Source organism: Ochotona curzoniae, unplaced genomic scaffold, assembly GCF_017591425.1.
Source record: "Ochotona curzoniae isolate NIBS_2020 unplaced genomic scaffold, NIBS_Ocur_1.0 contig_3819, whole genome shotgun sequence".
In the NCBI taxonomy this organism is placed as follows: Eukaryota; Metazoa; Chordata; class Mammalia; order Lagomorpha; family Ochotonidae; genus Ochotona; species Ochotona curzoniae.
In genome coordinates, this window is record NW_024466004.1 from 38193308 (window position 1) to 38208399 (window position 15092).

Sequence of the window (15092 nt, forward strand, 5' to 3'; positions counted from 1 at the left end):
TCAAATTGTACTGTAGTAAGGCAACATAGAACCATATACATTTGCATTTTTAAATTTCCTATAAACTATTTTCTAGCCAAAAAAAAAAAAACCCTACAGCTATTTAGTATTACTTAATTCTTATGCTTAAAATTTGAAAGTAACCTCAGTCTTCAACTAAACTTTATGCTCCAAGAATTTTATTTTATTTTAGGGATATTTATACAATAAATATTTTAATCACTGAGCTGCTTCTTGTCACTGAAGTATGTGTTTATCTTCTGATGTCTTAAATCATTTGATGCTGAGGGACCCCTGATTGGGGTTCTTATTGCATTCATTTTCCAGTTTTGACCTGCTTGGCTCAGGCTTTCCAGAGCACAGTCTTCCCCTTCCTGTTCACTTTCTTCTACTTCCTCAATTTCTTTTGTTTCTCTGACAAGGTGCAACCAGGTGAAAGTCCCCCATAACAGAGGGCAGATGTAATTCCATTTTGATTCCTTGACTTAGTTTTGAGCATAGTTAACTACAGCTGTCTGCTTCTGTAAACAGGCTTGCCGACTGTTTGGGTTAAGTTGTGGAATGAACTTCATTGATTGGAAGACTTACAATGCTCACCACCTAAGTTAACCAGAAGGGAGCTTAAAAACCTCTGACTTTAGCCATCAGGACAGTAGTTCCTGGAGTTTAGTGGGAGCTGCTGCTGCCAAGATTGGCTAATAAACACCCTTCCTACCATCCTACACCTGTGTCCACTGTGATCTCTCTTGCTCTCCATAACAGTTCAACAAAAGAATACCGTTATTTTTTTCTCTTTCTTTTTTGGAGGTCCATGTTTTCCAAACACATTTTTAGGACAGGCATAATAACTTAAGTGTCCACTTTCTTCACAGTCTAGCACTTATATTTCTGAAACTAGTTTTCTCTTCACATGAACTCAACTGCTCTTCTGTTGTAGTTATTAATGCGTTTATCACTTAATCATATTACTGTCATTCCTCACTCTGGTGCAGTTTTGCTCAGTCTTTATACAAAAACAAAGCGAATACAACCCTTCATTGTTCCTGGACATTTGAGTTTTCATTATAGTAACATCTACAACTTTGGTAGACTTGGAAAACATCCACTTTGTCACTATCAAGAAGAAAAAGGCAAATTGAAAACACACACTGTGCTTTTACTTGGGGCCAATCCACCATTCATTTCAAGGACACCTCCAAGCTACGTGGCTTTGGTCAAAGTTATGGAAGACACAAAGACAGCTGCTGTGGTGGCAGTCTCTGAGAAATGCCCAGGGTCATGGGTGCTTACTTTCTTTCTTTCTTTTTTAAAGATTTATTTTTATTATTTTTTTTTTATTGGAAAGGCGGATATACAGAGAGGAGAGACAGAGAGGAAGATCTTCCGGCCGATGATTCACTCCCCAAGTGAGCACAACGGCCGATGCTATGCCGATCCGAAGCCAGGAGCCTCTTCTGGGTCTCCCACGCGGGTGCAGGGTCCCAAAGCTTTGGGCCGTCCTCGACTGCTTTCCCAGGCCACAGGCAGGGAGCTGGAAGGGAAGCGGGGCTGCCGGGATAGAACCGGCGCCCATATGGGATCCCTGGCATGCAAGGCGAGGACTTAACCATTTGCACCACTGCGCCGGGCCCATGGGTGCTTACTTTCACATGGAGTGTAGGTGCAGGAGCCCAGTGAACTCAACCTTGACTCTCTCTTGCTCCCGCGCTGCCTTCTGGGCATCACGAGTCCTGGTAGGAACAGGTGCTAAAATCCAAACCAGAGTGATTTTCTCAAATATCTTTCCAGCAGGTCCGAGGGAACTGGGATATTATGAAAATTGTTTCAGGATGTAAAGTGTACCTTTGCATGTGAAAAAATATCCAGGTGCTGCCATGCAGAACCACAAGCAAGTTACTTGGTATATCTCATTAGGGAAAGATGTCAACGAATTGAAGACTGGCATTAAGCTTACGGAGGTTTTTGAGCTCTAGAGGCCACTAGAAGCACTAATTGTTTAATACTCTGGTTTCTCCTTTGTGAAGAAGTCTCAAGGAGGTTAAGCCCATTACTTGCAATGCAGCCTTACCACAGTGCAGTTCCTGGGTTTCCCATTTAGCTTCCTGCTAATTTGCAGGGGAAGGGAGTGGAGACGATCTAAGACTTGGGTCCTTGCCTCCATCAAGAAGGTTAAGTTCTCTATCTCTGCCTCCCCTTCTCCTCCAACTCACTCTTTCCCATTCTCTCTTTCAATGCAAAAAGATGAAGAGTATGATTTTTTAAGTTTCAAGTTTGTAGACTAATGCACCCAGAATTCGTGATTTATTTTTTAAAATAACTTTTTCATTCATTGTCTGAAATGTTCTTCATTGGCATTTTGAACAGTTCAATTGATAACCTAGCTAGATTTATTCTAACTTGTACATGAGTCAGAACCAGATTTTGAAAAGTATTTTTGCTTCCGCTACTCTGTTCCTTTTTTCCCCCCCCTCTCCTGATGTTAGTTAGATTGCCAGCCACCTGTGAAAAGAAATATCAGTAAAACAGATTCACAGAGGCTTTTATTTGAGATCCTCTCTTGGGGAGAGGGATGCAGGGGAAAAAGGCAAGTTGGGGAATGTGACAGGGGTTTTCAAAACTCTCGCAACCCGGGAGCTAGCATAGGCTCTGTTTAAGTCCAACTAAGTCAGGAATGTACACCTAAGTCTGTCATTGGTCAGCAGGAATTGTGCTAACACGGTGACATGTCTGGCTCCTGCGGCCCTTTCTAGCAGTTCCGGGCTGAGGTCTGAGTGATGTGTCTGGTCGAAATAAGCCTAGTCCCCCTCCTGCACCTACAGCAGCCATCAGTGTGTTAGTTGGGTTTTTCATCTATTCAGTCCAAATAGTTGCCTATTGGTCTTCCAGGAATAATAATTTAATATTTTGATAATAATAAGAAAGACTGCAAATAGAGAATTTTTTTTTCAAATCATTTGCTTCAGTAGACTTTATTTTAAAAAAAGATTTTATTATTTGAAGGGCAGATTGACACAAACACACACACAGAGGGAAAGACCTGCAGAAATCTCTTAAATGCTGGTTCATTTCCAAATGGCCACAGTGACCTAGGCTTGTTCATTGAGCTCCATCTGAGCCTCCCATGTGGGAAGGTACTGGTGCCCAAATGCTGGGATATCATCTGCTGCCCTTCTCTGGCACTTGAACAAGGAGCTAGATCAGAGGTGGAGCAGCCAGAACTGGAACTGGTGCTGTGACTTGGGATACCAATATCGCAAGCTCAATTAACTCCATCACAACACTGGTCCGTTTCGGTCGACTTTAAGTCCATCAGCGACATGATGTGGAGATGCTCTTTCAGGTTACTGCTGCTGTCTTCTAGGATGGATTCCTCTGATTGTACTATCTGTATTTTGCTCAACGTCTTTGCTTTTCAGCAGGTCATTCTTATCATGGACATTTGGACAGGAATATTGTCTTAGTATTTTATATTCCTACTGTTTATCAAAAATTTTGCTTCTAGACTGCAGACATTCAGGGTTCACATCAAGAATAATTGTAATGCTTGCTAATGTGGGTTATTTTTTCCATGATCAGTGCAAATTATTTGCCACTGATTCTATATTGATATGAAAATGAATGGCTTCTGACCCTGACTAAAAGCCCTCCAGAGGAGGCTTGATGGGTCATGCTGGCTCCCAGAGGAAGCTGCTCCGTGCTCTATCCACGTGTGCGTAAAGAAGGAGTTGTGAGAAAGGACTTGGTGTTTCTGCTCTCCATAGTAAAAATTGCTATTGTTGAAAATTTTTGCTTAGTAGAAATTTTAGCATTATGCAGATTCCATATCTGTTCTGTAACTTTCACCAGTCTGTTCTTATCTTTGAATCACACACATTAAACGTGACCCCTTTAAAAGCTTCATAGTCAAATGATACAAACAATGAAGCTGAAAAATGAGGGTTAAAAAGTTACTTTCTAATTACTGTAAAATTATAGACTTATTATTTAATATATAGAAAATCTAGATATACTACATGAGAAATTATAATCTATTATTAGATTACATATCTACATTTAGCATGTTTTCCTACTTTGTCTATGATTTTTCAATAATTTGTGAGCATCATATGTATAGTTTTAAATCATGTTTTCTAAATAATAAATGGATTTTCATATTCAATCTTGTCACTTAAAAATTAGATGACTCACTTATTCTCCATCTTCCTAATGCTATTCATTTAGTATTTATGTTAGTTTGATAAAAATTTTATGACCATCCCCAGTATCTAATTTCTTCCCATGGTTGCAGGGAATTTGAGAGACCATTTTACTGTACAAATCTGCTGATGTTAATCTGCTTCAGAATAAAAACTTGTGCTATGCTTCTCTTCAGAATGGCTTGGTGTTTGTGACATTTATTCTTCATGCTTGGATGGAGAGGCAAGCAGTGAGAAGTGATTACCTCTAAGCACAGCAAAGAAAATTTCCATTTACTTATTTTCCTTGCTCACAGAAGCATTTCTGACAGCTCTAAGGGCCTCTCTGCCCGTTCAGTTGAAGTTTGGATAGTTTACAGGTAGCCACGATCATGGAACTGGGTAGCTTACCTCTACCTTCACCAGTGTCATTTTTTTTTTTTTAAGTTTAGGGTGAGGGATTATTCTCTCACCTCCATTCTCTTTTACAAAGTTTAAATAATAAACTTTGAGAGTTCCCCCAATGGAAACTTGGACCTAAATTAAAGTGACTTTTTTCCGGAGTCTCCTATGTAGGAATTTGTCCTTTCTGTGTTGTGCAGTCATTGGAAATGCAGAGATTCGGGAGATCCATCATGCACTGATGTCTAACTTTTCAAAGCAGCTCACTTGGAACAATAATTGGCTAAGTGTAGTCTCTAAGATATTAGGAAAAAGATCTTGTCAATGTATAATTATTGGGAACAATTTTTGCAGTGATGTATTTTCAAACTGCTTTATAACCAAAAGCTTAATTTAAAAAAAATTAAAAAAAAATCCTAACCCTAACCTTAATCCTAACCCTAACCCTAACTCTAATCCTTACAAGCAGTAAGGAGAAAGGCCACTGTTTCTTAGGAGTATAGGCAAGGTTTATAAACATCAAGCAGGTACCTTCCTTCTCCTGGTGCTTAGGCAGCCTCCAGGGGTCTGGGGACGCCTGTTGGAGGGTGGCAGAGTGAAGCTGGCCTGGAAATTTGCACGTGTGTTTGGGTCCCAGGTGCATGAGGGAGGGGGCGGGGAGTTAAGGCCCCAGGCTGGTATGTTGGCAGGGTGTGCTGGTGTACCGAGCTTGGAAACTCAATAATATTCTTGAGTCTCAGGTGTGCAGAAGGGTAGGGTCCCAGATCAGCAAGTGTGCTGGAGGACTGGATCTGGGGTTCTGGGTGGGTGAGTTGGCAGAGTTTCAGGCCACAACCTATCTGGCCAGAAGATTGGGCTGGGGAACCTATGTACTCATGGGCATGGGGGCTTTGGATTGATCAGGGAAGTGGGCATAGGATGTGTGGGAGGTGGGCCCAGTGAGGAAGTATGCTACAGTTGAGGAATGACTTCTTGGAGACTGCTGCTGACAAGGCCACTGTACTTGCTGGAAGCAGGGGGCTTTGACTCAGAGGTTTCAATGAGGTATTTGGAAGGATATTTTTGGGTCAGACTGATGCACCCACCCACATGGGAGATATAACTGAGCTAGTTAGCATCAACCACTGTGCACATGAAAGCTAGGTAGGGGGCCTATCTCAGGGTTAGACCACAGTACTCACCAGTGAGTGTCAGCAGGGGATGAGTCACATTAGGATGGACCATGACACTAGCCAGCACACAAGAGAGACAAGTCTGGGGGCAGATTCTGAGGGAAGTATGTGGGCTTGCGCCTGTGGGACTATAATACACACTGATTTGAGCAAGAGTTGTAGCAGTGATGAACCACACTAGATATAACCATGAAATTCTCTGATATTCATGAGTATTGGAATTTGGAACAGGTTGGGGTAGAACAGGAAGCGGCATCCACTGGCATCCCCAAGGATTGGGAGTGGGGTTGGCCAGGCTGCAACATCCACCAACACACAAAGGCCAAGATGAAGTGGTGGGAAGTGGTGGTGGACTATGCTGGGTAAGGGCTGAGCATCCACTGGCACATGGGGGGTTTGGGTCCTGGAATTGGCCTGGTGGGGGAATTTTGGGATCTTCCTTTTAGACTGTGCAGTGAACAGCATACCCAGATGCACATGGAGGAAATGCCAGATTATGAGAGTTGCAGAGAACATCTAATACCATGGATGGCAGAATAAACTGGACAATTCTCCTGGCCAAATGTTGACAGCAGGTATCTGGGCAAGTGCAGACTCTAAGGTAGACTATGTCAGTCAGTGGACCTTGGAAGATTTCCAAAACCTTGGAGCAATGAGAACATAGATAATCAAAGGATTCATTGCAATCAATGAGATTGAAGCAATAGTTAAGTGTCTTCCATAAAAAAAAATCAAAGACCTGATGTTTTAGTACTGATGATAATCATTTTGGAGGGCAATTTGGAGATTCATTGGGAATCTGTAAATGTATGTACTAGTCATCCCACTTCTGGGACTGTACCCAAGTGAAATTAAATTAGAATATGAGAGAGTTATTTGCACAGAGAATGAAATCAGCATATGAAAAGGGTTATTTATTGCAGTTTATTACATAATAACTAAGATATAGAATCAACTCCTATGCCCATTAACTGATGGAAAGAGATCATGCTACACACACACGCACACACACACGCCATACTACTCAGCTATATGAAAGAATGAATTCCTGAGTTTTGCAACAAAATTGGATGCAACTGGAAATCATACTGCTTAGTGAAATAAGCCAATCCCCCAAATCAAAATTTATTTGTAATATGTTGGTAATATACAGAGTATAGAAAGTTGTTTGCATGTGCGAAACTGAGATTTTGATATTTAATTATCGCTTGTAGCCTTTTTCTATACTTTTTGAGGAACAGTAGACTTTTTTACTTGCTATTTATTGACTTCTTAACCTAATCTAGTGTTAAGTGTGAGATTATGTATACTGAAAAGATGGCTGAAGAGATTGAGTTGGGAATGTGAGCAGGATGGGAAATATTTCAATGTTTCTACGTTTGTTTTGTAAAATATGTGTAACTTGTTCATATTATACAAATAAGTGAAAATTTACAAGTAAAAATAAAATAATCAGAAATAATTATCATTGTGATAGTTTATCAGTATTTACCATTGGTTTCAAAAAGTTGTAAAACAAAGTGTGACAAAACTGTATTTGCTGCTGTGCAGCTATGCACAAGCATTTTTGGTTTTTGTTTTTTATTTTTGTTTAAATTGTAGTTCAGGCTTATTTCAGTCTAAATGATGTCTTCCAATTCTATTCATTTTGATGCAAAAAGTAAAATTTCATTCTTGATATATCTGAATGATATATGTTACACATTATGTATATGTATCTGTGTACATATATTTATTACCCCATATCATTTCCAGCATTCATTCATTTATTTCTTAATTTTTGATGTCAGCTTTCTAACTGGGGTGAGGTGAAACCTTATTTTCGTTTTTATTTGTATTTCCCTAATGGCTAGTGACCCTGAACATTTTTTCATGTATCCGTTTGTTATTTGCTTTTAAACCTTTTAAATGGACTGTTCATGTCTTTTGTTCATTTCTTAATTGGACTTTTTGTTGCTGTTGAGTTTCTTGAGCTCTTTATTAATCCTGAGTATTAATCCTCTATCAGTTGCACCGTTTGTAAATATTTTCTCCCATTTCATTGTTTGTCGCTTCACTTTGTTAATGATTTCCTTTGCGATGCAGAAGCTTCTTAGCTTGATTTAATCCCATTTTTCTATTTTTGATTTAATTGCATGTTCTTCCTGAGTCTTTTCCAAGAAGTCTTTGTCTACACCTATATAGAGTTTATCAGTGCTTACCTCTAATAATTTGGCAATATCTTGTCATAGATTTGAATCTTTGATCTTTTTTGAGATGATTGTTGTATATACAAGATGTAAGGAAGGGATCTTATTTCATACTATGGCAGTTAGATATGCTTTTCCCATTACCATTTGTTGAGTGGACTGTCCTTTTCCTTGGATTGAGTTCATTTTAAGTTCAATTTGCATGTTTAAAAAATAGTTGATTTACATATATGGTTTGATTTTGGTTCTGTTTTATTTCATTTACTTATTTTTAAAGATTGCTTTAGCTGGGCCTGGTGCGGTAGCCGAGTGGCTAAAGTCTTGAACGTGCCAGGATCCCATATAGATCAGTGAGGACTTTAGACACTAAGCTACCACACCGGGCCAACTTTCAAGTTTTTTTGTAAGACATGGACTTGTTTGTGTATATAATGGTATTGCTTTTCTGGGGGTATTGATTTTATTTCAATCTATTTTAGTAAAATCTCTTCTGTATCCCAATACTCTTACTGGTTTGTTTTAGTCCCCCTAAAGAGAGAATTACATGATCTATAGACAAAGACATCTTAGTTTCCTCCTTCCCAAAGCATCCTTTCCATTTATTTTTCTTGCTTTATGGCTCTAGTGAGACTTGGCATTCTTGTCTTATTGTGTAGTTTAATGGAAATTGCTCCAACTTTTGCACCTCTCAATGTGGTACTCACAATTGGTTTTTCATGTATTGCATTGATAGTAATGAAGAATCTTTCTCTATAAACAATTTTGCCTAACTTTTTTCCATCACAAAAGCATATCATGTTTTATCAAATGCTTTCTCTGCACTTACTGTGATACTCATTTTTATTCTTTAGCGTGTTGATATATCACATTTATTAATTTTCATAAATTGAATCATCCTTTATGCCAGGAATAAATCCCACCTGTTGCGGATGGACTTCTTAATGTGTGTGTTTCTATCAACATAAATTTGCTGAGGACATTCACAGTTGTGTTCATCAGGTCTGTAGTTCTCTATCTCTGTTTTTGTTTGTTTGCTTGTTTTCTTTTTTGTTTTGGGAATTAATGTGATGCCTGTCTCAGAAGAATTTTGGGAGGATTCTTTCTCTTAAGTTCATTTAAACTACTTGAAAAAACATTGGGATGAGTTCTTGAAAAATTTTGTAGAGTTCAGCTATGAAGGCATCTCATCAGGAGTTTCTTGGTTGTGAGAGTTTATATTACTATTTCAATGTGTATCTTATTTGTTGATCTATTTAATTTTTCTATGTGGTTGCAACTCAATATAGGTAAATTGAATGTGTCCGGAAATCTATTTGTTTTTTCTGGATTTTCCAGTTTGTTGACATACAGTTATTTGTATTACAAGGAATGAAGAAGGGGAGCATGGAGGGAAGGAGCAATGGTGGACAGTACACTGTATTCTTAGATCTTATTGAGAATCAAGATGGCAGGATAATGTGAGGACATGTTTAAACAGATAAGGAATCACTGACCAGGATGAAACAGAGAGGGGGATAGTAGAGGACAAGCCAACAGCAGAGAGATACCTTGGGACTGGCAGTCATGGGAAAGCAGTGGAGACAACAGTGTGGTGTTGCAGTGACCAGATATCCAAGTGGCAATCAACAAGTGGCAAATTGACCTCCACCAGCAGCGAAGTGGGAAGGAGAGTTCATTGGGAGCTCAGGAGGTGAACCCCGGCAAAGAACTGCTTGTCCTGATGATTTGTTTGATTTGACCAGGAGCAGAGACAGTGTAACAGATCCCAAACAAACAGTGCAGGAACAGGGTGGATTTCACAGCGAAGACGTCCACCAGAGCCGCATTGGGCACCATTTTGTTTAAGGCTGTGGGATGGGACTGCTCATGCACTGAGCTTGGAGCAGACTTACTCCTAGCTCAGTGCATCGCACAGACATGGCATCCTACAGGTTACACCCAAAATAAGCTCGGGTAGTACCCATACCCAAAGGTCAGTTGATTCAGAACTCCACCAATGGCACATAAGGCACCATTTTGTATAGTGTGGCAAAGGCTGTGAGACTGTAATGACAATAGTCAGCTGTGCATGCACTGAGTTGGGAGTAAACTCACTTCCAGGTCAGTGTGTTGCACCGATCCTACAGGAAAGCATTTTTCATATTATTTTCTGGTGGAGTATTTTTAACTTGCAAATAGGTAGATCAAAAACTGTATAACTCAGGATTTGTGTGGAATATACAAGTTTCTATTTAACAAAGCATTACATGATGTATGAGGGTGCTTCACTAAGTTTTTGGAAAATGGATTTAGAAGCACAACTAATTTTAGTGCCAACATTTTAAAAATAATGTGTACAAAATATATTTTAAAAGCTAATGGAAAAAATGTGACTTTTAAAAAAGCTATTCATGGATTGCAAATTTTTTTGCAGCATAATAAGCTTGTCTTGTAATTTCATTTTCCATGAACACTGCAAAGCACTCTCATACATGCCTGAGCTTTGGTTGGCTCATTTGACAATTTCCCTCCTCTGTAATGACTCGCTCTAACTAGGCTTCCTGACAACTGCATTAAAATACTCAGTATGGTATGAACATTGGTGTTCGAACTTTGCATTTTCTCTTTCAGAATGGTGAGGAAATGTTACTCAAGATGAAAAAGAATACTTTTGTTTATAAAATAGAAACAATAATATGGTCTATCACATAGTGTTATGATGTGAAATGTAACATGAGTAAAATATCTATAACAACAACTCGAATTTAGGAAACATTCAATAATTGTTTATATTCATTTGATAAGTGTACACCAGTGGCCACATAATTGATTTCAGTGATAAGTAATGGACATGTGGTGAAGGAATTTTCAATTCTAAGAGAAAGAACTCTAGGTGGTTGAACAAGATGAACACTTGGATATTCTAGGCAGACTGTGTTATTTAATCTTGTGGTTAAGGTGGATCTTGTTTCCATTCAATCCTTACTACTAATATGTTTAATTTTCTCTTACACCATTTTTATTTTTCAAACCAAGTGTTTATTATTTTTAATATTCACTTTTATGTGCACAAATGCTTATGGTTTTGCTTAAAACAAAATTAGCATGTTAAATTCACAAGTTTTCAGGCGTAGGCGTCTTTCCCACACATCCCCCCCTTCTCAAAACACTTCTAACCATGCCTCAAAAGCACATTCAGTTCTCAAAACAGATATCTTCACTCACCTGTGATAAAATTTTGCTTGGAATGTCAATAATGAAGCATTATAAGCTACTCAGGGGGATTTAAAGGATTTTATGGATAGAAGTTCAAGTTTTTTGAGAAAAAGTTGCTACTGTTGCCCAATTACAAAACAACAATGAAATGAAAGTACTGCATAATTTCATGGAGTATAACAGCACTTTTTTTCCTGGTGTAAATGTATGGTAGCTGAGGGAGAGTGCACTTGTGTCCTTATCCAGATTTCTGAAGTTAGCAAATGGGGGGAAGTGAAGCAGTTAAAGATGATTAGTAAGGAGAAACATGATCTGAGTAATGATTTATGAAATGGCAATTTTTTTTGTAGATGACCAGACACCTTGACTGTAGAGCTAGAAAGATGTGTTCTTTAAGAGGCCATTCTTGAAATCACTTTTCAAAGTAATTAATGAGTGTAGCGGATGTAGCACCAAAAAGTTGCCATAGGAACCCTCAACTCTTTGCCCTTTCTTGAATTGTAAAAGCAAATTGAGGGATGGACAAACATTTTAATGATCCAAATCCTGAAACTAATTTTAATACCTACTTTCAGATCTTGTCTAACTCTTTGAAATTTCACTTTTACAGAAGAAATGATCATACTATTTGGAAAAACCTACACACATCTCAAGTTAACAATTCGTACATCACTCATTCACTATTTTGAAGTTGACCTAATTAATAAATATAACCCTTGTTCAATTGCAATTTTGCAATTTTGTAGTACTTCAAAGAGTGATTCTAAATTTCAAATGAAATTATAAAATATCTAGGATAGGTAAAACAATATTGAAAAAGAAGAGCAAACTTAGAAGTTTCATGCTTTCTGATTTCAAAATATATTAGCAGGATGAGTGTTTGGCCTAAAGCTTAAGATACCAGTTAGAATGCCTGTGACTCATAATAGATTTGATTCCTGTCACTGAGCCCTGATTCCACCTTTTTTGTCAATGCAGACTCTTAGAGGCAGCAGTGATTGCTCAAGTAAATGGAATTCTGACATTCATCCAGGAGATCTGGCCTGAGTTCCTAGCTCGTGGCTTTGAACCCAGCCACAGCAGGCATCTGGGGAGTGGACCAGCAATTGGTAAGCTCTATTTCTATACTTGTGTGTTTGCTTCTCAAATACATATATAAAATGTTTCAACAATACTGTAAGTTTCTATGGTAATAAATACTGTGTGAATTGGGGAACAGTTCTATTATATTGGTTAGCAGAAAGATAAACTTGAAAACATTATATATTAAAGTGAGAAAAGCTACTTACATGAATAGGCAATTCAGTAGAGAAAAAAAGTGTCATTTAATGATTGCTTAGAACTAAGAATAATGGAAGTAGAAGAGATCATAATTAAAGAGCACAAAATTTCTCCTTAAAATAATAAATCTTAAATTGTAGTCATGCTGACATTTCTGTGAATATAGCAAAAACATTGACTTGTATATGGGTGGACTATGTGGTATGTAAGTTATATCTCAATAAAGCTATATTAAAAGTGAACTAGAAATCTTAAAAAAAGATGAGTAGAGAAAGCAAGATGGCAGTATATGGTGAGGACAGGTTTAAATTGACAGAGAATCATTAGGGTGATGCAGAGAGGGCACATTACAGGAAATAGGAGAAGACAGGCTGATGGCAGACAGGCTGGAGACTTGTGGACATAAAGAAGCAGTAGACAATGGAACAGTGATGCAGTGACCAGATACCCCAGCAGCAGTCAGGGATCAGTGTTTGGAGCTTCACTGACAGCCAGGCGGGAAGAGAATTCACCTGGGTCTCAGGAGTTGGACTCAGACATAGAACTGCTTCTCCTGCTGATTTGTTTGATTCAACCATGAGCAGTGTGGCAGACTCCAAGCGGGTGGTGCAGGAACAGGGTGGATATCACAGCCCAGACCATCCGGGTGGCCCCAGACTTAATGGTCAACATATTCAGCAACCCACCAGTGCCACATCAGGCATAATTTTGTGTACGGAAACAAAGGCTATGGGACTGGAGGGAAATGAATGAGGTGCACACGTGTTAGGCAGGGTGTGAACTCACTTCTAGCTCAGCACATTGCATTGGTCCCACAGAGGAAATTAGTCCTGACATGGCTTCTTAATGATTCCATCCAAAATGGCTCCTGATGGCCTTCAGACCTAACAGGTAGCAGGTTCCAGCAAGAGCAGCACCCAGGGATTTGGGACAGCTGGCATCTCCCTAGACTTGGGCACTGTTCAAACTGGGAGTGGGAGAAAGGCTGAGCAAGCAATGGTGTGAGGATCACACCAGCTGGAGAGTGGTAATCAGGAGCTGGGGTTTGGAGACTGGTGGAACTCTAACACAAGAGTCTGTGACTGAACCTTGCTGGAGGGAGTAGCATAAGTGACTGCAAATGAAGAAACAGGTACCAAATGCAGTCAGTAAAATTGAACTGTAGACCTGTGGGTGACACAGCTTAGAAAGCTGCCCCAAGGAGAAGAATCTTCTAACCAGAAGTGCAATGACGAAAAGCAAAAGAATAGCTAGAGGCCCAGTGATTATTATTGATGTCTCCCTGCAAAGGAGCAAAAGCTTTTGCCAATTTCAGAGTAAACTGGAATACATCATGGAAATGGGAAATAAAGAATTTTAGAAACTTGTTATAGAACTTCTTATCAACAACTAGACGCACATACAGGGTTTTAAGGAATTTAAGGATTGTGTCACACAGGAAATAGCAATACTGAAACAAAATCAAGAAGAAATATTAGACTGAGGGGCACAAAGGAGCAAACAAGAATGCAGTGGAAAGCCTTAATAATAGAATGAGTGAAGCAGAAGAAAGAATCTCAGAATTGGAAGATATTCTTGTCACCATGAGGGAACAATCAAAAAGCTGAAACAGGAACTGAGTCAACCAAAAAAGAAAAAAAAAATCAAGAATTAACAGACACAATAAAAAGGCCAAATATTGGCCCAGTGTGGTGGCATAGTGGCAAAACTTCTTTTCTTGAACACGCTGTGCTCCCATATTGTGCCGGTTCTAATCCCAGCAGCCCGGCTTCCCATTCCTGGGAATGTGGCCATTCCTGTGTGTGGCCTGGGAAAGCAGTTGGGGGCGGCCCAAAGCCCTGGGATCCTGCACCTGTGTGGAAGACCCAGAGAAGCTCATGGCTCTGGCTTTGGATCAGCGCAGCTCCAACAGTTGAGCTCTGGCCCTTGTGGTCATCTGGGGAGTGAATCATCGGATAGAAGATTTTTAAAAGTAAATCTTTAAAAAAAAGGCCAAATATAAGAGTTATGAGAATTTCAGAAGGCGCAGAAAGAGAAACTGGGTTAAAGCTGTATTCATTGAAATAATAAATGAAAATTTCCCTAATATGAAAAAATAATTGGGAAACAACATCCAGGACGAGCACAGAACTCCCAACATGGATGACAGAAAGTGATCTTCACATGACACATGATAATCAAGCTCTCTTCAATTGAACATAAGGAAAAGATTCTCAAATATGCACATGGAAAAAATCAGTTGACATATTGCAAAATGGCAATTAGGTCACAGCTGACCTCTCACAGGAAACGCTACAAGTCAGAAGAGAATGGAGTGACGCATTCCAGATTTTAAAGGGGAAAAATGGCCAGCCTGGAATAACATACCCAGAAAAGCTTTTCTTTGTCTTTGAAAATGAAATAAAATTCTTCTACAGTAAAAAAAACCAAAAAAACAAAAACAAAAACAAAACCAAAAAAAAACCTCTAAGAATTTGCCTCTTCCAAACCTGTTCTACAAATAATACTTGAAGATATTCTATTGACAGAGAAAAGGAATAGCACTGACCTAAACCAAAGGTAAATATGGAAAATGCTCCAATAAAACAGCAAAAGAAGTCTAAATTAAGCAATGAACAACCCATTGCTAAAATGACTGGACCAAATTACTAGAAACTGAAAGGATCAAATTCCAGGGC

General features: G+C 39.0%; 1 pseudogene; it reads right to left on the minus strand.

The window, feature by feature from the left end:
• Positions 1–215: 215 nt before the first annotated feature.
• On the minus strand, positions 216–1182 carry LOC121158469 (annotated as a pseudogene).
• Positions 1183–15092: the final 13910 nt, after the last annotated feature.